The sequence below is a fragment of the Leuresthes tenuis genome, unplaced genomic scaffold, assembly GCF_036924035.1.
Source record: "Leuresthes tenuis unplaced genomic scaffold, fLeuTen1.0.hap1 SCAF_68, whole genome shotgun sequence".
NCBI classification, from domain to species: domain Eukaryota; kingdom Metazoa; phylum Chordata; class Actinopteri; order Atheriniformes; family Atherinopsidae; genus Leuresthes; species Leuresthes tenuis.
Window position 1 is genome coordinate 200,255 of NW_027325422.1, and position 25,150 is coordinate 225,404.

Here is a 25,150-nt window from a genome sequence, read left to right on the forward strand (position 1 = left end):
AAAGAAGAAGTGGATGTGTTCTGCTACAAGAAGGTTTGAATGTCCGACCATAGTTTGTAAAAAGCGGGTAAGAAAAAGTTCGAATGCCCGAACATACACCATCAAAAGAGGGAGCGGAGGTGTTCCGCTGTAAGATGCTGCGAATGTCCGACCATAGTTGGTAAAAAGCGGGTAAGAAAAGGTTAAAAAACCGGACTGTACAAAATCAATAGCGGGAGCGGAGTTGTTCGGCTACAAGAAGGTGTGAAAGTCCGACCATGGTTTGTAAAAAGCGGGTAAGACAAGGTGTGAATGCCCGACAATGTATGATCAAAAGAGGGAGCGGAGGTGTTCGGCTGCAAGGTCTTAATTTCCAACCATAATTTGTAAACACCGTTGAAGAAAAGGCTCGAAAGCCCGACTATACACCATCAAAAGCGGGAGCGGAGGTGTTCAGCTGCAAGAAGGTCTGAATGTCCACCAATAATTATTGAAAAATGGGTAAGAAAAGGTGTGAATGCCAAACTATACATCATCACAAGCAGAAGTGGATGTGTTCGGCCACAAGAAGGTTTGAATGTCCGACCATAGTTTGTAAAAGGCGGGTAAGAAAAGGTTCGAATGCCCGAACATACACAATCAAAAGAGGGAGCGGAGGTGTTTCACTGCAAGAAGGTGTGAATGTCCGACCAGAGTTTGTAAAAAGTGGGTAAGAAAAGGTTCGAATGCCAGAACATACACCATCAAAAGAGGGAGCGGAGGTGTTCCGCTGTAAGAAGGTGTGAATTTCCGACCATAGTTGGTAAAAAGCGGGTAAGAAAAGGCTAAAATACCCAACTCTACACAATCAATAGCGGGAGCGGAGTTGTTCGGCTAAAAGAAGGTATGAAAGTCCGACCATGGTTTGTAAAAAGCGGGTAAGAAAAGGTTCGAATGCCAAAATATACACCATCAAAAGCGGAAGCCGAGGTGTTCGGCTGCAAGTAGGTGTGAATGTCAGATCATAATTTGTAAAAAGCTGATGAGAAAGGTGTGAATGACCGACAATAATTGCTGAAAAATGTGTTAGAAAAGGTAAGAATGCCGGACCATTCATCATCAAAAGCCGGAGAAGAGGTGTTCGGCTGCAAGAAGCTGTGAATGTCCAGCCATAATAACTCAAAAACGGGTAAGAAAAGGTAGTATTGCCAGACCATAAATGATCAAAACAGGGAGTGGAGGTGTTCCGCTGTAAGAAGGTGTGAATGTCCCACCATAATTGGTAAAAAGCGGGTAAGAAAAGGTTAAAATACCCGACTGTACACAATCAATAGCGGGAAGGGATGTGTTCGGCTACAAGAAGGTGTGAAAGTCCGACCATGTTTTGTAAAAAGCGGGTAAGAAAAGGTGCGAATGCCCGACAATGTATGATCAAAAGAGGGAGCGGAGGTTTTCGGCTGCAAGAAGGTCTGAATGTCCAACCATAATTTGTAAAAACCGGGGAAGAAAAGGCTCGAAAGCCCAACTATACACCATCAAAAGCGGGAGCAGAGGTGTTCAGCTGCAAGAAGGTCTCAATGTCCATCAATAATTGCTAGAAAACATGAAAGAAAATTTTTCGAATATCAAACCGCACATGATCATATGCGGGAGAGGAGGTGTTCAGCTTTAAGATGGTGTGAATGTCCATCCATAATTCCTGAAAAATGGGTAAAAAAAGGTGCGAATGCCCAACCATACAACATCAAAAGCAGGTGTGAATGTCATCATAATTTGCAAAAACCTGATGAGAAATGGTGAGAATGCCCGACTATACACCATCAAATGCGGGAGCGGAGGTGTTCGGCTGTGAGTAGGTGTGAATGTCCGACCATACTTGCTGAAAAATATGACAAAGCAGTTTTCACTTGGTTTGAGTGAAGGAATTCATTTTATATCAAAATCCGAAATTGTGTAGAACTCGTGGAAATAAGTTTATTCTCGGATTCCTAAAGGTTTAGTGTTGTTCTTTGGTATACTGCAAAGTAATACTTTCTATTTTGTTGAAACCCATTCAGACATGGATAAATATGAAGGACAAAGCAGTTTTAACTTGGTTTGAGTGAAGGAATTCATTTTATATCAAAATCCGAAATTGTGTAGAACTGGTGATAAGAAGCTTATTCTCGGATTCCTAAAGGTTTAGTGTTGTTCTTTGGTATACTGTAAAGTAATACTTTCTTTTTTGTTGAAACCTATTCAGACACAGATAAATATTAAGGACAAAGCAGTTTTAACTTGGTTTGAGTGAAGGAATTCATTTTATGTCAAAATCCGAAATTGTGTAGAACTGGCGATAAGAAGCTTATTCTCGGATTCCTAAAGGTTTAGTGTTGTTCTTTGGTATACTGCAAAGTAATACTTTCTTTTTTGTTGAAACCTATTCAGACATGGATAAATATTAAGGACAAAGCAGTTTTAACTTGGTTTGAGTGAAGGAATTCATTTTATATCAAAATCCGAAATTGTGTAGAACTGGTGATAAGAAGCTTATTCTCGGATTCCTAAAGGTTTAGTGTTGTTCTTTGGTATACTGCAAATTAATACTTTCTTTTTTGTTGAAACCTATTCAGACATGGATAAATATGAAGGACAAAGCAGTTTTAACTTGGTTTGAGTGAAGGAATTCATTTTATATCAAAATCCGAAATTGTGTAGAACTGGTGATAAGAAGCTTATTCTCGGATTCCTGAAAAGGTTTAGAGTTGTTCTTTCCTATCCTGCAAAGTACAACGTTCTTTTTTGTTTAAAGCTATTATGACATGGATAAATATGAAGGACAAAGCAGTTTTAACTTAATCGGTTTCAATAAAATAGAAAGTATTACTTTGCAGTATACTAAAGAACAACACTAAACCTTTAGGAATCCGAGAATAAACTTATTTCCACGAGTTCTACACAATTTCGGATTTTGATATAAAATGAATTCCTTCACTCAAACCAAGTTAAAACTGCTTTGTCCTTGATATTTATCCATGTCTGAATCGGTTTCAACAAAATAAAAAGTATTACTTTGCAGTATACCAAAGAACAACACTAAACCTTTAGGAATCCGAGAATAAACTTATTTCCACGAGTTCTACACAATTTCGGATTTTGATATAAAATGAAATCCTTCACTCAAACCAAGTGAAAACTGCTTTGTCATATTTTTCAGCAAGTATGGTCGGACATTCACACCTACTCACAGCCGAACACCTCCGCTCCCGCATTTGATGGTGTATAGTCGGGCATTCTCACCATTTCTCATCAGGTTTTTGCAAATTATGATCTGACATTCACACCTGCTTTTGATGATGTATGGTTGGGCATTCGCACCTTTTTTTTTTATCCATTTTTGAGGAATTATGGGTGGACATTCACACCTTCTTGCAGCTAAACACCTCCGCTCCCACTTATGATCATGTGCGGTTTGATATTCGAAAATTTTCTTTCATGTTTTCTAGCAATTATTGATGGACATTCAGACCTTCTTGCAGCTGAACCCCTCTGCTCCCGCTTTTGATGGTGTATAGTCGGGCTTTCAAACCTTTTCTTCCCCGGTTTTTACAAATTATGGTTGGACATTCAGACCTTCTTTTAGCCGAAAACCTCCGCTCCCTCTTTTGATCATACATTGTCGGGCATTCGCACCTTTTCTTACCCGCTTTTTACAAAACATGGTCGGACTTTCACACCTTCTTGTAGCCGAACACATTCGCTCCCGCTATTGATTGTGTGCAGTCGGGTATTTTAACCTTTTCTTACCAACTTTTTACCAACTACGGTCGGACATTCACACCTTCTTATGGCGGAACACCTCCACTCCCTCTTTTGATGGTGTATGTTTGGGCATTCGAACCTTTTCTTACCCGCTTTTTACAAACTATGGTCGGACATTCAAACCTTCTTGTAGCCGAACACATCCAGTTCTGCTTTTGAGGATGTATGGTCGGACTTTCACACCTTTTAGTAGCCAAACAACTCCGCTCCCGCTATTGATTGTGTACAGTCGGGTATTTTAACCTTTTCTTACCCGCTTTTTACCAATTATGGTCGGACATTCACACCTTACAGCGGAACACCTCCGCTCCCTGTTTTGATCATTTATGGTCTGGCAATACTACCTTTTCTTACCCGTTTTTGAGTAATTATGGCTGGACATTCACAGCTTCTTGCATCCGAACACCTCTTCTCTGCTTTTGATGATGAATAGTCCGGCATTCTTACCTTTTCTAACACATTTTTCAGTAATTATTGTCGGTCATTCACACCTTTCTCATCAGCTTTTTGCAAATTATGATCTGACATTCACACCTACTTGCAGCCGAACACCTCGGCTTCCGTTTTTGATGGTGTATATTTTGGCATTCGAACCTTTTCTTACCCACTTTTTACAAACTATGCTCGGACATTCACACCTTCTTGCAGCGAAACCCCTCCGCTCCCTCTTTTGATTGTGTATGTTCGGGCATTCGAACCTTTTCTTACCCGCTTTTTACAAACTATGGTCGGACATTCAAACCTTCTTGTGGCCGAACACATCCACTTCTGCTTTTTATGATGTATAGTTGGGCATTCACACCTTTTATTACCCATTTTTCAGTAATTATTGGTTGGAAATTCAGACCTTGCAGCCGAACACCTCCGCTCCCTCTTTTGATCATACATTGTCGGGCATTCGCACCTTGTCTTACCCGCGTTTTACAAACCATGGTCGGACTTTCACACCTTCTTGTAGCCGAACAACTCCGCTCCCGCTATTGATTGTGTAGAGTCGGGTATTTTAACCTTTTCTTACCCGCTTTTTACCAATTATGATCGGACTTTCACACCGTCTTACAGCGGAACACCTCCGCTCCCTCTTTTGATGGTGTATGTTCGGGCATTCAAACTTTTTCTTACCCACTTTTTACAAACTATGGTCGGACCTTCAAACCTTCTTGTAGCAGAACACATCCACTTCTTCTTTTGATGATGTATGGTTGGGCATTCGCACCTTTTCTTACCCATTTTTCAGGAATTATGGGTGGACATTCACACCTACTTGCAGTCGAACAGCTCTGCTCCCACTTTTGATTATGTTTGGTTGGATATTCGAACCTTTTCTTAACTGCTTTTTACAAACTTTGGTCGGACGTTCACACCTTCTTGCAGCCGAACACCTCCGTTTCCGCTTTTGATGGTATATATTCGGGCATTCGAACCTTTTCTTACCCGCTTTTTACCAACTATGGTCGGACATTCACACCTTCTTACAGCGGAAAACCTCCGCTCCCTCTTTTGATGGTGTATGTTCTGGCATTCGAACCTTTTCTTACCCACTTTTTACAAACTATGCTCGGACATTCACACCTTCTTGCAGCGAAACACCTCCGCTCCCTCTTTTGATTGTGTATGTTCGGGCATTTAAACCTTTTCTTACCCGCCTTTTACAAACTATGGTCGGACATTCAAACCTTCTTGTGGCCGCACACATCCACTTCTGCTTGTGATGATGTATAGTTGGGCATTCACACCTTTTCTTACCCATTTCTCAGTAATTATTGGTGGACATTCAGACCTTCTTGCAGCTGAACACCTCTGCTCCCGCTTTTGATGGTGTATAGTCGGGCTTTCGAGGCTTTTCTTCAACGGTGTTTACAAATTATGGTTGGAAATTCAGACCTTGCAGCCGAACACCTCCGCTCCCTCTTTTGATCATACATTGTCGGGCATTCGCACCTTGTCTTACCCGCGTTTTACAAACCATGGTCGGACTTTCACACCTTCTTGTAGCCGAACAACTCCGCTCCCGCTATTGATTGTGTACAGTCGGGTATTTTAACCTTTTCTTACCCGCTTTTTACCAATTATGGTCAGACATTCACACCGTCTTACAGCGGAACACCTCCGCTCCCAATTTTGATGGTGTATGTTCGAGCATTCGAACTTTTTCTTACCCACTTTTTACAAGCTATGGTCGGACATTCAAACCTTCTTGTAGCAGAACACATCCACTTCTTCTTTTGATGATGTATGGTTGGGCATTCGCACCTTTTCTTACCCATTTTTCAGGAATTATGGGTGGAAATTCACACCTACTTGCAGTCGAACAGCTCTGCTCCCACTTTTGATTATGTTTGGTTGGATATTCGAACCTTTTCTTAACTGCTTTTTACAAACTTTGGTCGGACGTTCACACCTTCTTGCAGCCGAACACCTCCGCTTCCGCTTATGATGGTATATATTCGGGCATTCGAACCTTTTCTTACCCGCTTTTTACAAACTATGGTTGGACATTCAAACCTTCTTGTAGCCGAAAACCTCCACTCCCTCTTTTGATCATACATTGTCGGGCATTCGCACCTTTTCTTACCCGCTTTTTACAAACTATGCTCGGACATTCAAACCTTCTTGTAGCCAAACACATCCACTCCTGCTTTTGTTGATGTATGGTTGGGCATTCGAACCTACTTGTTGCCCGCTTTTCATTAATTATGGGTGGACATTCAGACCTACTTGCAGCCGAACACCTCGGCTTCCGCTTTTGATGGTGTATATTTTTGCATTCGAACCTTTTCTTACCCGCTTTTTACAAACCATGGTCGGACTTTCACACCTTCTTTTAGCCGAACAACTCCGCTCCCGCTATTGATTGTGTAGAGTCGGGTATTTTAACCTTTTCTTACCCGCTTTTTACCAACTATGGTTGGACATTCACACCTTCTTACAGCGGAACACCTCCGCTCCCTCTTTTGATGGTGTATGTTCGGGCATTCGAACCTTTTCTTACCCGCTTTTTACAAACTATGCTCGGACATTCACACCTTCTTGCAGCGAAACACCTCCGCTCCCTCTTTTGATTGTGTATGTTCGGGCATTCAAACCTTTTCTTACCCGCCTTTTACAAACTCTGGTCGGACATTCAAACCTTCTTGTGGCCGAACACATCCACTTCTGCTTTTGATGATGTATAGTTGGGCATTCACACCTCTTCTTACCCATTTTTCAGTAATTATTGGTGGACATTCAGACCTTCTTGCAGCTGAACACCTCTGCTCCCGCTTTTGATGGTGTATAGTCGGGCTTTCGAGGCTTTTCTTCAACGGTGTTTACAAATTATGGTTGGAAATTCAGACCTTGCAGCCGAACACCTCCGCTCCCTCTTTTGATCATACATTGTCGGACATTCGCACCTTGTCTTACCCGCGTTTTACAAACCATGGTCGGACATTCACAGCTTCCTCTCCACCATACTTGTATGGTGGGATATTCACACCCACTTGCATCCGAAGACCTCCGCCCCCACTTTTGTTGATATTTAGTCGGTCGTTCACACCTTACCCGTTTTCTTGCCGCCAAACACCTCTGATCTCGCTTTTGATGATGTAAGATTGGGCATTCAGACCTTGCTTTTCCTGCTTTTCACCAACTATAGACGGACATTCACACCTTCTTGCAGCCGAACACTTCCGCTCCACCTTTTAGGTTTCTATCACACCTTTTTTTTCACCGCTTTTTATAGATTATGGTTGGAAATTCTCAACCACTCATCCGAAGACCTCTCCTCCCGCTTTTGTTAATATATTTGAACTTTAGTCAGACATTCACACCTACTTGCAGCCGAACACCACCTCTCTAGCTTTTGATGATGTATGGTCCGGCATTCTTACCGTTTCTAACACATTTTTCAGCAATTATGGTAGGACATTCACACCTTCTTGCAGCTGAACACCTCCTCTCCCACTTATGATCATGTGCAGATTGATTTTCGAAAATTTTCTTTCATGTTTTCTAGCAATTAATGATGGACATTTAGACCTTCTTGCAGCTGAACACCTCCGCTCCCGCTTTTGATCATACATTGTCAGGCATTCGAACCTTGTCTTACAAACTTTAGTCAAACATTCACACCTTTTTGCAGCCGAACACAGTTTTTTTCAGCCGAACTTGGGCATTCGAACCTTTTCATACCCACTTTTTACCAACTATGGTCGGACATTCAAACCTTCTTGTAGCCGAACACATCCAGTCCTGCTTTTGATGATGTATGTTCAGGCATTCGAACCTTTTCTTACCAGCTTTTTACAAACTATGCTCGGACATTCAAACCTTCTTGTAGCCGAACACATCCACTCCTGCTTTTGATGATGTATGGTTGGGCATTCGAACCTACTTGTTGCCCGCTTTTCATTAATTATGGGTGGACATTCACACCTTGTCGCAGCCAAACACCTCCGCTCCCTGTTTTGATCATGTATGGTTGGACATTCGCACCTTTTCTCACCCGCTTTTTGCAAACTATGGTCGGCCATTCACAGCTTCCTCTCCACCATACTTCTATGGTGGGATATTCACACCCACTTGCATCCGAAGACCTCCGCCCCCACTTTTGTTGATATTTAGTCGGTCATTCGCACCTTACCCACTTTTGGCAAACTATGGCCTTCTTGCAGCCAAAAACCTCTGATCTCGCTTTTGATGATGTAAGGTTGGGCATTCAGACCTTGCTTCACCTGCTTTTCACCAAATATAGTCGGACATTCACACCTTCTTGCAGCCGAACACTTCCGCTCCACCTTTTAGTTTTCTATGTGGCATTCACACCTTTTTTTTCACCGCATTTTATAAAAACACCACAGGAACACCGTATTGAGGCTTTGTTCTGACCGCTCATTCGGTGTCGCATTTCTTTCAAGCAATTCTCCTGGTTAGCCCGCACTCGGCTTGCTCCCAGAGCCGTGTTAAAGTCTACTTCGCATTCACTCTCTTTTCTCAGCAGACTAAAAGAAAGTTTCATCTTAGGCTCCCTGAAACTTCCATCCTGCACCGCTGTTTGCTTTTTCACAAGAGCAGAGGAGAGCGCACCGTTCCCAGGGGCACTACAGTACCGGGTCGATGCTTGGAGTGAACGGAGCAAGCTCCTTTTTCAACTCCTATTGATACAAATCCATTTAATATGTAGTCCTCGCATAGAGGACACATCAGACATTAAACTGATAAGAACAGATACTACACTTGATCTTAGCCAAAAGGCCGAGAAGCGATAACTGTCCACTGGTTCACGTCCGAGGGCCCTTCCTGGCACAATGCGCACTTGTAGCGGTGTTCTTTTTATGGCCATAGTGTCACTTTGCACCTCGGCCCACCCGCTGCACTGAGCACTCTTCAGCCCTTTTAAATGGTATAACTTTACACTACCGCACGCTCCAGCGAGCACCATTCAAGCAACAACTTTGCACTCCAGCTTCGAACATTGGCACAGTCGCAACAAGTAAGGCGACTCTACTCAGAGAAGTCACTCTGCACAGTAATAAGATTTCTTTTGCACAGACAGAAAGGGCTTCATCCGCAAAGGTAAAGGCTGCCAAAAATAGAAACAACTCATTAGTGCTGCTCAACGTTGTACTTTGCAGTAAAAGAAAGAACAAATCTAAAGATTCAGGAATCCGAGAATAAGCTTACTTCCATGAGTTCTTCACGATTTCGGATTTTGCTATAAAATGAATTCCTTCACTCAAACTAAATTAAAACTGCTAAACCGCTAATCTGTTACATGCAAGGCAGATGTCAAATTCACCGAAATAGGATCTAAGGGTATTTGGCCAATCGAGCTGTAGCAGCTTCGGTAAAAGAGTATAAGTTGAAGAGTTTGTGAATAAAGGTGTGCGCACACATAGTGAGTTGTAGGAAAATAGGCAGGGAGCAATGCCGGCTGGGGTATAGGTTCTTGTATGTTGTCTGACTGTTTGATTTGAATGTGTTGTGTAAGTGTCCTGTTGAATGTTACATGTTTGGGCTTTGACACGCTTCACTGTGGTTGTTAACTGTGTGGTGTGTCCTGAAATGTTATATGTTTGGGCTGTGTGACATGCTTAATGCTTTTCAGTAGCAACCCACTTATTGATATATAGCAACTGACAACATAAGAAGTCCGGACATACTTTGATAGTAGTTGTAGAAGTATCCTTATTGATAATAGATAAACTAATTCATAGTGATAGAACAGTAGATGAACAGGTGCCTGCACATGTCTCATGAAAATAAAATGGGTGTATGATTGCTGACGGCAGAGCAATACTGCCAAACTTATGAGTTCTTGTGGCAAACTTGATTCAGTGTCTTGACGTGTATACGCTGTTTCGCTGACTTGTCACAAGAAACAAAGTGTGTTTGATAAGATCCGACCATTTTATTACGGGAGGATCAGTATGTATGGATTCTGATGTGACTGATAAACTCATTCGTATCTTAAGCATAATCTAATACGTGAGACAACGCCCTGGCACACAATCAAAAAAAAAAAAGAGAGAGCGGTTTTGTGTCCCCACAGTCCATAATGTAGAAAAGAGAGAAAAAAGCCTTTCTGATTTGTTGTGTGTGCTCACAGTGCAGAGTGTAGAGAAAAGAGAGAAAAGAAAGCCGTTTTGGTGTCACGGGTGTTGTGACTTACACACACACATTTCTGAATTGAGAAAGGAAATTATTTTAGAGGAAGCACTAGAGTTTAGATCCCACATTTGTTGATAGGCATTCATTTAATTTTTCTTTTAATCAGTTTTAAAGTGAATACTAACTGAGAAATGAAAAAGGTGAAGAGTTTAGAAGCTTGGTTCAAGAGCAAAACTTGGTTTATGATCAGCTGAGTCTCTAAACAGAACAGCAAAGGGCTTCATCGAACATTTAAAAAAGATTCAGATTGTTAGAATATCCAGAATTTATAGGAATGGTGGTGATTACTCTTATTTTCTAGAATGGAAATAACTGCACCATGTCTGTTTTATGAATTTAAGGGGCTAAAAAGTTTTGTTCTCGTTTTTCTATGATTAACCGAATGTATGTGAGAGTCCAAACAGACAGAAGGGTTACGGCCGAGCGCTGGACCCTCCAAAAAAGATGAGACAGGCTGGACCCGTGCCATGCTAGTTAAGGCCTGCCTGTGGATTACAGGTTCTTTAAACTCTCACACACACAAACTCACACACGTTCGCACACATACACCCATACACACACACATTCTTGAACTTGCTGCAAGATTAAACCTTTGCATTAACTGACTCCAGCAACTCTGAGTCTCATTGAGAGACTTTTCTCAACAATTGGGTCCTCAAACCAGATCTCAAAGTTTTTTCCGCTGTCCAGGGTCGGAGCTGAAACCGTGCACGGGGGAGTCCAGTACTCCTAATGAAAGACCCCCTGCTGAATTGCGGTAATTAGGGGCCAGTGTCCACTGAAAGGGGGAAAAAGGGACGAGATCGTACTTTTGAATCAATGGCCAGAAGCCATTGGCAGTGCAGGCATCAACAATAATGGTGTTATTTCACCCATTAACACTTAAGGTACCTCATGCAGTGGCTGTGATATGGTTACTTAACAAAATATCTTTACCAGACATCTCTCCTACATAACAGTTCTTCTTTCACAGCCACACCTTGTTGTCGAGAGATGTGCTACACTTAATCCATCCACACTGCTACCTACCCCACAGATGGAAAGCCAGAAATAACCATCAGTGTTTTACCCAGGCCAGACTTAACTGATATACGTTATGAAAATGCAGAAATAACTATATTTATTCAACAGATCAAGGAAAAAAACCCTGATGGCACAAATGCTACAGGATTTGCAGTAGTAACAGAAACTGAAGTTTTCTTAAAACAACCACTACCAAAAAATTACTCTGTTCAAGCAGTCGAATTGGTAGCTTTAACTGAAGCTTGTAAATTAAATAACAAAAAGGTTGTTAACGTTTACACTGACAGTCAGTATGCCTTCTCAACTGTACATGTGTTAACACAGCATTGGGAAAACAGGTATGTTGACATCCACAGCTAAATGTATAAACTACAAATATTTTAGCATTATTAGATGTTATTCAATTGCCATCTACAATAGACTCGTATGAATGACCGGAAGGAAAACCATACTGCCAAAGAATTTGTTTAAATATGCTGCAGTATTGAGCCACGGACCATGTCATGTCTCAACAGGAGGGATGGAAGCAATAATGAACCAGGTTTTTACAGCATATGGTTTTACTAATTATTAAAAACATTTTTTTAGAATAAATAAATGAATAAAGTTTTGTCTAGCAGGTCAAATATGTGCAAAATACATTCCACAGGGCAATCTAAGACCAAAACGAAGATAATTCCCTAAGCCAGTGTATCTTTTTCAACATATTTGTTTGGATTTCATTATTTCATTATTTTGTAGATTTCATTGAACTAAATTAATGTTAAGGGAAACGATTCTGCTCAGTGACAACAGAGGTTTTTACCAAATGGTCTGAAATATTTCCATGTGCACAAGCAGATGCACTCTCAGTAGCAAAATCACGCGTAAAATAACTCATTTCTAGATTTGAAATTCCTGAAAAGATCTTCAGTGATAATTTGACACACTTTGTAAACAATGTCATCTCACTGATGGCAAAGAACTTAAAATAGACCTTAGAAACCACTGTGATATAGAAGGTTTCGCTAACACATTGGAATTGTTTTACTATTTACATATGCATGTGCAGTGAAGAATTGCTTGCTGCTGATAAATGCAAAGAAGAACAGCTTACACATAAATGCTCACATATAGGCTGCTGAATGCAATGAAGACCTGCTTATCCAGTAAAGTTCAATGTCAATGTGTAATATTCAATTAGGATTTGCAAAACAGTGAAGTTAAACAATGAATGGGTCCATAGTCGGTATGAGAAGACTACAGGAATATTTACCTGGGTGTACGTTCAAACAGAGATGAGAAAATTGCGATAAATTATTGTTTGTTTGTTTGTTAGTATGTATATGAATGTTATGTGTATAAACTGTGTTGAGTTGTAGTTACTCAGTAGTGTCTCAGTGAAACAACCGACGGGGGAAGCCTTGCGGTGACAACAAAAGCAGTGTTTTACTGATCAGTCAAGTTGCTCCAGTGTACTCCATACAAACTGGTTGGCTACTGAAGGGATAGAAAATGGGGAATACTTGTTTTAAAGCAAACAAGGAATTAGATGGGAAAAATACATGTTTTAACGGGACCCAGACAATATTAAATACTCAGACAGATGGGAGAAGAAGTGTAGTTTTGTAGGAAATCACAAAATTATTACATAAAATGAGTGAAATCAATTGAAGAATGCCTTTCTGAAGAGCTGTTTACCACAGATGAGCAGCTTTGCGACCAAGCACATTGTAGATCGCTTTACTGCCAAAATGATCTAGTTTAATGGATTGGTTTAGACATTTATAACAGCATTTTAAGAACAAAGAGAGAAACAAAAAGGGACAACGCTTCATGGTGGAAGGTGATGTATAAATAACTGTGTATATGATGAAGGAGAGACCATTTGAGCAGCACAGCCATTTCGCAGCACAGGGACAGCAGTCCAAGTTAAAGGATCTCCCATGTGGTATCACCTGTCACACTGTGTCAAGGCATCAAAAGAAGAAAAAATCACCAAACTCAAGGACAAAGAGACGAAGACTCCGGTGAACGAAGAGAGAGGACTTACAAACCAGAAATACAAAAGGATGCTCGATATCAAGATCCAGAAGAAGAGGCTAACAATGCCACGAACACTTACGATGCTGGGAATGATGCCAGCAATGAACAGAGAAGAAGATTCAGTGTCATCAATCTGCAACACGTGCCTCTAATGAGGGGGTGAATATAGAATCCTCAACGATTACAACGTCTCTGGGAACTGTGACAACAACAAGGTTTAAACCATTTTGATATATATTGTAACCTATTGGCTAAGGAATAGTGCTGAAAATGAGGTAAATCTAATCCACCACTGTCCTTGGTCTTCTGTAGGGTTTTTAAACTAATACGTGGTGGTTTGTTTTTCCACAGAAATTTGGAGATGCATGAATCTAGTGACTTAAACCAAGTAGCAGATGGTTTTATGGGGATCATTGAGAACAAATAGTTAACTTTTGGTAGTATCATCATTTTAATGGTTGTAACTCTCCCCATAAGTGATATAGGTAAGGACTTCCAACGAGAGAGATCGTCCTCTACTCTCTTTACTAATTGCACATAATCCATCTGTACTTATCAGTTTAATATGTGATATGTCTATGCAAGGACTACATATTAAATGGATTTTTATCAATAGGAGTTGAAAAAGGAGCTTGCTCCATTCACTCCAAGCATCGACCCGGTACTGCAGTGCCGCTGGGAACGGTGCGCTCTCCTCTGCTCTTGTGAAAAAGCTAACAGCGGTGCAGGATGGAAGTTTCTTTCAGTCTGCTGAGAAAAGAGAGTGAATGCGAAGTAGACTTTAACACGGCTCTGGGAGCGAGCCGAGTGCGGGCTAACCAGGAGAAATGCTTGAAAGAAACGCGACACCGAATGAGCGGTCAGAACAAAGCCTCAATACGGTGTTCCTGTGGTGTTTTTATAAAATGCGGTGAAAATAAAGGTGGGAATGCCCCATAGAAAACTAAAAGGTGGAGCGGAAGTGTTCGGCTGCAAGAAGGTGTGAATGTCCGACTATATTTGGTGAAAAGCAGGTGAAGCAAGGTCTGAATGCCCAACCTTACATCATCAAAAGCGAGATCAGAGGTTTTTGGCTGCAAGAAGGCCATAGTTTGCCAAAAGCGGGTAAGGTGCGAATGACCGACTAAATATCAACAAAAGTGGGGGCGGAGGTCTTCGGATGCAAGTGGGTGTGAATATCCCACCATACAAGTATGGTGGAGAGGAAGCTGTGAATGGCCGACCATAGTTTGCAAAAAGCGGGTGAGAAAAGGTGCGAATGTCCAACCATACATGATCGAAACAGGGTGTTTGGCTGCGACAAGGTGTGAATGTCCACCCATAATTAATGAAAAGCGGGCAACAAGTAGGTTCGAATGCCATACCATACATCATCAAAAGCAGGAGTGGATGTGTTTGGCTACAAGAATGTTTGAATGTCCGAGCATAGTTTGTAAAAAGCGGGTAAGAAAAGGTTCGAATGCCCGAACATACACCATCAAAAGAGGGAGCGGAGGTGTTCCGCTGTAAGACGGTGTGAATGTCCGACCATAGTTGGTAAAAAGTGGGTATGAAAAGGTGCGAATGCCCAAATTCGGCTGCAAAAAACTGTGTTCGGCTGCAAAAAGGTGTGAATGTTCGACTAAAGTTTGTAAAAAGCGGGTAAGACAAGGTGCGAATGCCTGACAATGTATGATCAAAAGCGGGAGCGGAGGTGTTCAGCTGCAAGAAGGTCTAAATGTCCATAATTAATTGCTAGAAAACATGAAAGAAAATTTTCGAAAATCAATCCGCACATGATCATAAGTGGGAGAGGAGGTGTTCAGCTGCAAGAAGGTGTGAATATCCTACCATAATTGCTGAAAAATGTGTTAGAAACGGTAAGAATCCCGGACCATACCTCATCAAAAGCTAGAGAGGTGGTGTTCGGCTACAAGTAGGTGTGAATGTCTGACTAAAGTTCAAATATATTAACAAAAGCGGGAGGAGAGGTCATCGGATGAGTGGTTGAGAATTTCCAACCATAATCTATAAAATGCGGTGAAAAAAAAGGTGTGATAGAAACCTAAAAGGTGGAGCGGAAGTGTTCGGCTGCAAGAAGGTGTGAATGTCCATCTATAGTTGGTGAAAAGCAGGAAAAGCAAGGTCTGAATGCCCAATCTTACATCATCAAAAGCGAGATCAGAGGTGTTTGGCGGCAAGAAAACGGGTAAGGTGTGAATGACCGACTAAATATCAACAAAAGTGGGGGCGGAGATCTTCGGATGCAAGTGGGTGTGAATATCCCACCATACAAGTATGGTGGAGCGGAAGCTGTGAATGGCCGACCATAGTTTGCAAAAAGCGGGTGAGAAAAGGTGCGAATGTCCAACCATACATGATCAAAACAGGGAGCGGAGGTGTTTGGCTGTGACAAGGTGTGAATGTCCACCCATAATTAATGAAAAGCGGGCAACAAGTAGGTTCGAATGCCCAACCATACATCAACAAAAGCAGGAGTGGATGTGTTTGGCTACAAGAAGGTTTGAATGTCCGAGCATAGTTTGTAAAAAGCGGGTAAGAAAAGGTGCGAATGCCCGACAAAGTATGATCAAAAGAGGGAGTGGAGGTTTTCGGCTACAAGGTTTGAATGTACGACCATAGTTTGTAAAAAGCGGGTAAGAAAAGGTGCAAATGCCCGAACATACACCATCAAAAGAGGGAGCGGAGGTGTTACACTTGAAAGACGGTGTGAATGTCCGACCATAGTTGGTAAAAAGTGGGTAAGAAAAGGTTCGAATGCCCGAATATATACCATCAAAAGCGGAAGCGGAGGTGTTCGGCTGCAAGAAGGTGTGAACGTCCGACCAAAGTTTGTAAAAAGCAGTTAAGAAAAGGTTCGAATATCCAACCAAACATAATCAAAAGTGGGAGCAGAGCTGTTCGACTGCAAGTAGGTGTGAATATCCACCCATAATTCCTGAAAAATGGGTAAGAAAAGGTGCGAATGCCCAACCATACATCATCAAAAGAAGAAGTGGATGTGTTCTGCTACAAGAAGGTTTGAATGTCCGACCATAGTTTGTAAAAAGCGGGTAAGAAAAAGTTCGAATGCCCGAACATACACCATCAAAAGAGGGAGCGGAGGTGTTCCGCTGTAAGATGCTGCGAATGTCCGACCATAGTTGGTAAAAAGCGGGTAAGAAAAGGTTAAAAAACCGGACTGTACACAATCAATAGCGGGAGCGGAGTTGTTCGGCTACTAAAAGGTGTGAAAGTCCGACCATGGTTTGTAAAAAGCGGGTAAGAAAAGGTGCGAATGCCGGACAATGTATGATCAAAAGAGGGAACGGAGGTGTCATATTATTATTATTATATATCATATGTCATATGTCATAAACTGCTTTGTCATATTTTTCAGCAAGTATGGTCGGACATTCACACCTACTCACAGCCGAACACCTCCGCTCCCGCATTTGATGGTGTATAGTCGGGCATTCTCACCATTTCTCATCAGGTTTTTGCAAATTATGATCTGACATTCACACCTGCTTTTGATGATGTATGGTTGGGCATTCGCACCTTTTTTTACCCATTTTTCAGGAATTATGGGTGGACATTCACACCTTCTTGCAGCTGAACACCTCCTCTCCCGCATATGATCATGTGCGGTTTGATATTCGAAAATTTTCTTTCATGTTTTTTAGCAATTATTGATGGACATTGAGACCTTCTTGCAGCTGAACACCTCTGCTCCCGCTTTTGATGGTGTATAGTCGGGCTTCCGAGCCTTTTCTTCCCCGGTTTTTACAAATTATGGTTGGACATTCAGACCTTCTTGCAGCCGAAAACCTCCGCTCCCTCTTTTGATCATACATTGTCGGGCATTGACACCTTTTCTTAACCGCTTTTTACAAAACATGGTCGGACTTTCACACCTTCTTGTAGCCGAACACATCCCTTCCCGCTATTGATTGTGTACAGACGGCCATTTTAACCTTTTCTTACCCGCTTTTTACCAACTACGGTCGGACATTCACACCTTCTTATGGCGGAACACCTCCGCTCCCTCTTTTGATGGTGTATGTTCGGGCATTCGAACCTTTTCTTACCCGCTTTTAACAAACTATGCTCGGACATTCAAACCTTGTAGCCGAACACATCCAGTCCTGCTTTTGATGATGTATGGTTGGCCATTCGAACTTTTTCTTACCCGCTTTTTACCAACTACGGTCGGACATTCACACCTTCTTATGGCGGAACACCTCCGCTCCCTCTTTTGATGGTGTATGTTTGGGCATTCGAACCTTTTCTTACCCGCTTTTTACAAACTATGGTCAGACATTCAAACCTTCTTGTAGCCGAACACATCCAGTTCTGCTTTTGAGGATGTATGGTCGGACTTTCACACCTTTTAGTAGCCAAACCACTCCGCTCCCGCTATTGATTGTGTACAGTCGGGTATTTTAACCTTTTCTTACCCGCTTTTTACCAATTATGGTCGGACATTCACACCTTCTTACAGCGGAACACCTCCGCTCCCTGTTTTGATCATTTATGGTCTGGCAATACTACCTTTTCTTACCCGTTTTTGAGTAATTATGGCTGGACATTCACAGCTTCTTGCATCCGAACACCTCTTCTCTGCTTTTGATGATGAATAGTCCGGCATTCTTACCTTTTCTAACACATTTTTCAGTAATTATTGTCGGTCATTCACACCTTTCTCATCAGCTTTTTGCAAATTATGATCTGACATTCACACCTACTTGCAGCCGAACACCTCAGCTTCCGTTTTTGATGGTGTATATTTTGGCATTCGAACCTTTTCTTACCCACTTTTTACAAACTATGCTCGGACATTCACACCTTCTTGCAGCCGAACACATCCACTTCTGCTTTTTATGATGTATAGTTGGGCATTCACACCTTTTCTTACCCATTTTTCAGTAATTATTGGTTGGAAATTCAGACCTTGCAGCCGAACACCTCCGCTCCCTCTTTTGATCATACATTGTCGGGCATTCGCACCTTGTCTTACCTGCGTTTTACAAACCATGGTCGGACTTTCACACCTTCTTGTAGCCGAACAACTCCGCTCCCGCTATTGATTGTGTACAGTCGGGTATTTTAACCTTTTCTTACCCGCTTTTTACCAATTATGGTCGGACATTCACACCGTCTTACAGCGGAACACCTCCGCTTCCAATTTTGATGGTGTATGTTCGAGCATTCGAACTTTTTCTTACCCACTTTTTACAAACTATGGTCGGACATTCAAACCTTCTTGTAGCAGAACACATCCACTTCTTCTTTTGATGATGTATGGTTGGGCATTCGCACCTTTTCTTACCCATTTTTCAGGAATTATGGGTGGAAATTCACACCTACTTGCAGTCGAACAGCTCTGCTCCCACTTTTGATTATGTTTGGTTGGATATTCGAACCTTTTCTTAACTGCTTTTTACAAACTTTGGTCGGACGTTCACACCTTCTTGCAGCCGAACACCTCCGCTTCCGCTTATGATGGTATATATTCGGGCATTCGAACCTTTTCTTACCCGCTTTTTACCAACTATGGTCGGACATTCGCACCATCTTACAGCGGAACACCTCCGCTCCCTCTTTTGATGGTGTATGTTCGGGAATTCGCACCTTTTCTTACCCGCTTTTTACAAACTATGGTTGGACATTCAAACCTTCTTGTAGCCGAAAACCTCCACTCCCTCTTTTGATCATACATTGTCGGGCATTCGCACCTTTTCTTACCCGCTTTTTGCAAACTATGCTCGGACATTCAAACCTTCTTGTAGCCAAACGCATCCACTCCTGCTTTTGTTGATGTATGGTTGGGCATTCGAACCTACTTGTTGCCCGCTTTTCATTAATTATGGGTGGATATTCAGACCTACTTGCAGCCGAACACCTCGGCTTCCGCTTTTGATGGTGTATATTTTTGCATTCGAACCTTTTCTTACCCGCTTTTTACAAACCATGGTCGGACTTTCACACCTTCTTTTAGCCGAACAACTCCGCTCCCGCTATTGATTGTGTAGAGTCGGTTATTTTAACCTTTTCTTACCCGCTTTTTACCAACTATGGTTGGACATTCACACCTTCTTACAGCGGAACACCTCCGCTCCCTCTTTTGATGGTGTATGTTCGGGCATTCGAACCTTTTCTTACCCGCTTTTTACAAACTATGCTCGGACATTCACACCTTCTTGCAGCGGAACACCTCCGCTCCCTCTTTTGATGGTGTATGTTCGGGCATTCGAACCTTTTCTTACCCACTTTTTACAAACTATGCTCGGACATTCACACCTTCTTGCAAAGAAACACCTCCGCTCCCTCTTTTGATTGTGTATGTTCGGGCATTCAAACCTTTTCTTACCCGCCTTTTACAAACTATGGTCGGACATTCAAACCTTCTTGTGGCCGAACACATCCACTTCTGCTTTTGATGATGTATAGTTGGGCATTCACACCTCTTCTTACCCATTTTTCAGTAATTATTGGTGGACATTCAGACCTTCTTGCAGCTGAACACCTCTGCTCCCGCTTTTGATGGTGTATAGTCGGGCTTTCGAGGCTTTTCTTCAACGGTGTTTACAAATTATGGTTGGAAATTCAGACCTTGCAGCCGAACACCTCCGCTCCCTCTTTTGATCATACATTGTCGGACATTCGCACCTTGTCTTACCCGCGTTTTACAAACCATGGTCGGACATTCACAGCTTCCTCTCCACCATACTTGTATGGTGGGATATTCACACCCACTTGCATCCGAAGACCTCCGCCCCCACTTTTGTTGATATTTAGTCGGTCATTCACACCTAACCCGTTTTCTTGCAGCCAAACACCTCTGATCTCGCTTTTGATGATGTAAGATTGGGCATTCAGACCTTGCTTTTCCTGCTTTTCACCAACTATAGACGGACATTCACACCTTCTTGCAGCCGAACACTTCCGCTCCACCTTTTAGGTTTCTATCACACCTTTTTTTTCACCGCATTTTATAGATTACGGTTGGAAATTCTCAACCACTCATCCGAAGAGCTCTCCTCCCGCTTTTGTTAATATATTTGAACTTTAGTCAGACATTCACACCTACTTGCAGCCGAACACCACCTCTCTAGCTTTTGATGATGTATGGTCCGGCATTCCTACCGTTTCTAACACATTTTTCAGCAATTATGGTAGGACATTCACACCTTCTTGCAGCTGAACACCTCCTCTCCCACTTATGATCATATGCAGATTGATTTTCGAAAATTTTCTTTCATGTTTTCTAGCAATTAATGATGGACATTTAGACCTTCTTGCAGCTGAACACCTCCGCTCCCGCTTTTGATCATACATTGTCAGGCATTCGAACCTTGTCTTACAAACTTTAGTCAAACATTCACACCTTTTTGCAGCCGAACACAGTTTTTTTCAGCCGATTTTGGGCATTCGAACCTTTTCATACCCACTTTTTACCAACTATGGTCGGACATTCAAACCTTCTTGTAGCCGAACACATCCAGTCCTGCTTTTGATCATGTATGTTCAGGCATTCGAACCTTTTCTTACCCGCTTTTTACAAACTATGCTCGGACATTCAAACCTTCTTGTAGCCGAACACATCCACTCCTGCTTTTGATGATGTATGGTTGGGCATTCGAACCTACTTGTTGCCCGCTTTTCATTAATTATGGGTGGACATTCACACCTTGTCGCAGCCAAACACCTCCGCTCCCTGTTTTGATCATGTATGGTTGGACATTCGCACCTTTTCTCACCCGCTTTTTGCAAACTGTGGTCGGCCATTCACAGCTTCCTCTCCACCATACTTCTATGGTGGGATATTCACACCCACTTGCATCCGAAGACCTCCGCCCCCACTTTTGTTGATATTTAGTCGGTCATTCGCACCTTACCCACTTTTGGCAAACTATGGCCTTCTTGCAGCCAAAAACCTCTGATCTCGCTTTTGATAATGTAAGGTTGGGCATTCAGACCTTGCTTCACCTGCTTTTCACCAAATATAGTCGGACATTCACACCTTCTTGCAGCCGAACACTTCCGCTCCACCTTTTAGTTTTCTATGGGGCATTCACACCTTTTTTTTCACCGCATTTTATAAAAACACCACAGGAACACCGTATTGAGGCTTTGTTCTGACCGCTCATTCGGTGTCGCGTTTCTTTCAAGCAATTCTCCTGGTTAGCCCGCACTCGGCTCGCTCCCAGAACCGTGTTAAAGTCTACTTCGCATTCACTCTCTTTTCTCAGCAGACTAAAAGAAAGTTTCATCTTGGGCTCCCTGAAACTTCCATCCTGCACCGCTGTTTGCTTTTTCACAAGAGCAGAGGAGAGCGCACCGTTCCCAGGGGCACTACAGTACCGGGTCGATGCTTGGAGTGAACGGAGCAAGCTCCTTTTTCAACTCCTATTGATACAAATCCATTTAATATGTAGTCCTCGCATAGAGGACACATCAGACATTAAACTAATAAGAACAGATACTACACTTGATCTTAGCCAAAAGGCCGAGAAGCGATAACTGTCCACTGGTTCACGTCCGAGGGCCCTTCCTGGCACAATGCGCACTTGTAGCGGTGTTCTTTTTATGGCCATAGTGTCACTTTGCACCTCGGCCCACCCGCTGCACTGAGCACTCTTAAGCCCTTTTAAATGGTATAACTTTACACTACCGCACGCTCCAGCGAGCACCATTCAAGCAACAACTTTGCACTCCAGCTTCGAACATTGGCACAGTCGCAACAAGTAAGGCGACTCTACTCAGAGAAGTCACTCTGCACAGTAACAAGATTTCTTTTGCACAGACAGAAAGGGCTTCATCCGCAAAGGTAAAGCCTGCCAAAAATAGAAACAACTCATTAGTGCTGCTCAACGTTGTACTTTGCAGTAAAACAAAGAGCAAATCTAAAGATTCAGGAATCCGAGAATAAGCTTACTTCCATGAGTTCTTCACGATTTCGGATTTTGCTATAAAATGAATTCCTTCACTCAAACTAAATTAAAACTGCTAAACCGCTAATCTGTTACATGCAAGGCAGATGTCAAATTCACCGAAATAGGATCTAAGGGTATTTGGCCAATCGAGCTGTAGCAGCTTCGGTAAAAGAGTATAAGTTGAAGAGTTTGTGAATAAAGGTGTGCGCACACATAGTGAGTTGTAGGAAAATAGGCAGGGAGCAATGCCGGCTGGGGTATAGGTTCTTGTATGTTGTCTGACTGTTTGATTTGAATGTGTTGTGTAAGTGTCCTGTTGAATGTTACATGTTTGGGCTTTGACACGCTTGACTGTGGTTGTTAACTGTGTGGTGTGTCCTGAAATGTTATATGTTTGGGCTGTGTGACATGCTTAATGCTTTTCAGTAGCAACCCACTTATTGATATATAGCAACTGACAACATAAGAAGTCCGGACATACTTTGATAGTAGTTGTAGAAGTATCCTTATTGATAATAGATAAACTAATTCATAGTGATAGAACAGTAGATGAACAGGTGCCTGCACATGTCTCATGAAAATAAAATGGGTGTATGATTGCTGACGGCAGAGCAATACTGCCAAACTTATGAGTTCTTGTGGCAAACTTGATTCAGTGTCTTGACGTGTATACGCTGTTTCGCTGACTTGTCACAAGAAACAAAGTGTGTTTGATAAGATCCGACCATTTTATTACGGGAGGATCAGTATGTATGGATTCTGATGTGACTGATAAACTCATTCGTATCTTAAGCATAATCTAATACGTGAGACAACGCCCTGGCACACAATCAAAAAAAAAAAAAAGAGAGAGCGGTTTTGTGTCCCCACAGTCCATAATGTAGAAAAGAGAGAAAAAAAGCCTTTCTGATTTGTTGTGTGTGCTCACAGTGCAGAGTGTAGAGAAAAGAGAGAAAAGAAAGCCGTTTTGGTGTCACGGGTGTTGTGACTTACACACACACATTTCTGAATTGAGAAAGGAAATTATTTTAGAGGAAGCACTAGAGTTTAGATCCCACATTTGTTGATAGGCATTCATTTAATTTTTCTTTTAATCAGTTTTAAAGTGAATACTAACTGAGAAATGAAAAAGGTGAAGAGTTTAGAAGCTTGGTTCAAGAGCAAAACTTGGTTTATGATCAGCTGAGTCTCTAAACAGAACAGCAAAGGGCTTCATCGAACATTTAAAAAAGATTCAGATTGTTAGAATATCCAGAATTTATAGGAATGGTGGTGATTACTCTTATTTTCTAGAATGGAAATAACTGCACCATGTCTGTTTTATGAATTTAAGGGGCTAAAAAGTTTTGTTCTCGTTTTTCTATGATTAACCGAATGTATGTGAGAGTCCAAACAGACAGAAGGGTTACGGCCGAGCGCTGGACCTTCCAAAAAAGATGAGACAGGCTGGACCCGTGCCATACTAGTTAAGGCCTGCCTGTGGATAACAGGTTCTTTAAACTCTCACACACACAAACTCACACACGTTCGCACACATACACCCATACACACACACATTCTTGAACTTGCTGCAAGATTAAACCTTTGCATTAACTGACTCCAGCAACTCTGAGTCTCATTGAGAGACTTTTCTCAACAATTGGGTCCTCAAACCAGATCTCAACGTTTTTTCCGCTGTCCAGGGTCGGAGCTGAAACCGTGCACGGGGGAGTCCAGTACTCCTAATGAAAGACCCCCTGCTGAATTGCGGTAATTAGGGGCCAGTGTCCACTGAAAGGGGGAAAAAGGGACGAGATCGTACTTTTGAATCAATGGCCAGAAGCCATTGGCAGTGCAGGCATCAACAATAATGGTGTTATTTCACCCATTAACACTTAAGGTACCTCATGCAGTGGCTGTGATATGGTTACTTAACAAAATATCTTTACCAGACATCTCTCCTACATAACAGTTCTTCTTTCACAGCCACACCTTGTTGTCGAGAGATGTGCTACACTTAATCCATCCACACTGCTACCTACCCCACAGATGGAAAGCCAGAAATAACCATCAGTGTTTTACCCAGGCCAGACTTAACTGATATACGTTATGAAAATGCAGAAATAACTATATTTATTCAACAGATCAAGGAAAAAAACCCTGATGGCACAAATGCTACAGGATTTGCAGTAGTAACAGAAACTGAAGTTTTCTTAAAACAACCACTACCAAAAAATTACTCTGTTCAAGCAGTCGAATTGGAAGCTTTAACTGAAGCTTGTAAATTAAATAACAAAAAGGTTGTTAACGTTTACACTGACAGTCAGTATGCCTTCTCAACTGTACATGTGTTAACACAGCATTGGAAAAACAGGTATGTTGACATCCACAGCTAAATGTATAAACTACAAATATTTTAGCATTATTAGATGTTATTCAATTGCCATCTACAATAGACTCGTATGAATGACCGGAAGGAAAACCATACTGCCAAAGAATTTGTTTAAATATGCTGCAGTATTGAGCCACGGACCATGTCATGTCTCAACAGGAGGGATGGAAGCAATAATGAACCAGGTTTTTACAGCATATGGTTTTACTAATTATTAAAAACATTTTTTTAGAATAAATAAATGAATAAAGTTTTGTCTAGCAGGTCAAATATGTGCAAAATACATTCCACAGGGCAATCTAAGACCAAAACGAAGATAATTCCCTAAGCCAGTGTATCTTTTTCAACATATTTGTTTGGATTTCATTATTTCATTATTTTGTAGATTTTATTGAACTAAATT

General features: G+C 41.9%; 2 non-coding genes and 1 pseudogene across 2 annotated transcripts; 1 reads left to right on the forward strand and 2 right to left on the reverse strand.

Annotated features, from left to right (window-relative positions):
• Positions 1 to 8,815: 8,815 nt before the first annotated feature.
• On the reverse strand, positions 8,816 to 9,006 carry LOC140285971 (U2 spliceosomal RNA). The gene has a single exon (XR_011910900.1). It is a non-coding gene; the product is annotated as a U2 spliceosomal RNA (small nuclear RNA).
• A 4,970-nt stretch (positions 9,007 to 13,976) lies between these two features.
• LOC140285975 (U2 spliceosomal RNA) lies at positions 13,977 to 14,153 on the forward strand (annotated as a pseudogene).
• Positions 14,154 to 21,770: 7,617 nt separating this feature from the next.
• Positions 21,771 to 21,961, reverse strand: LOC140285990 (U2 spliceosomal RNA). The gene has a single exon (XR_011910912.1). It is a non-coding gene; the product is annotated as a U2 spliceosomal RNA (small nuclear RNA).
• Between the last annotated feature and the right edge of the window lie 3,189 nt (positions 21,962 to 25,150).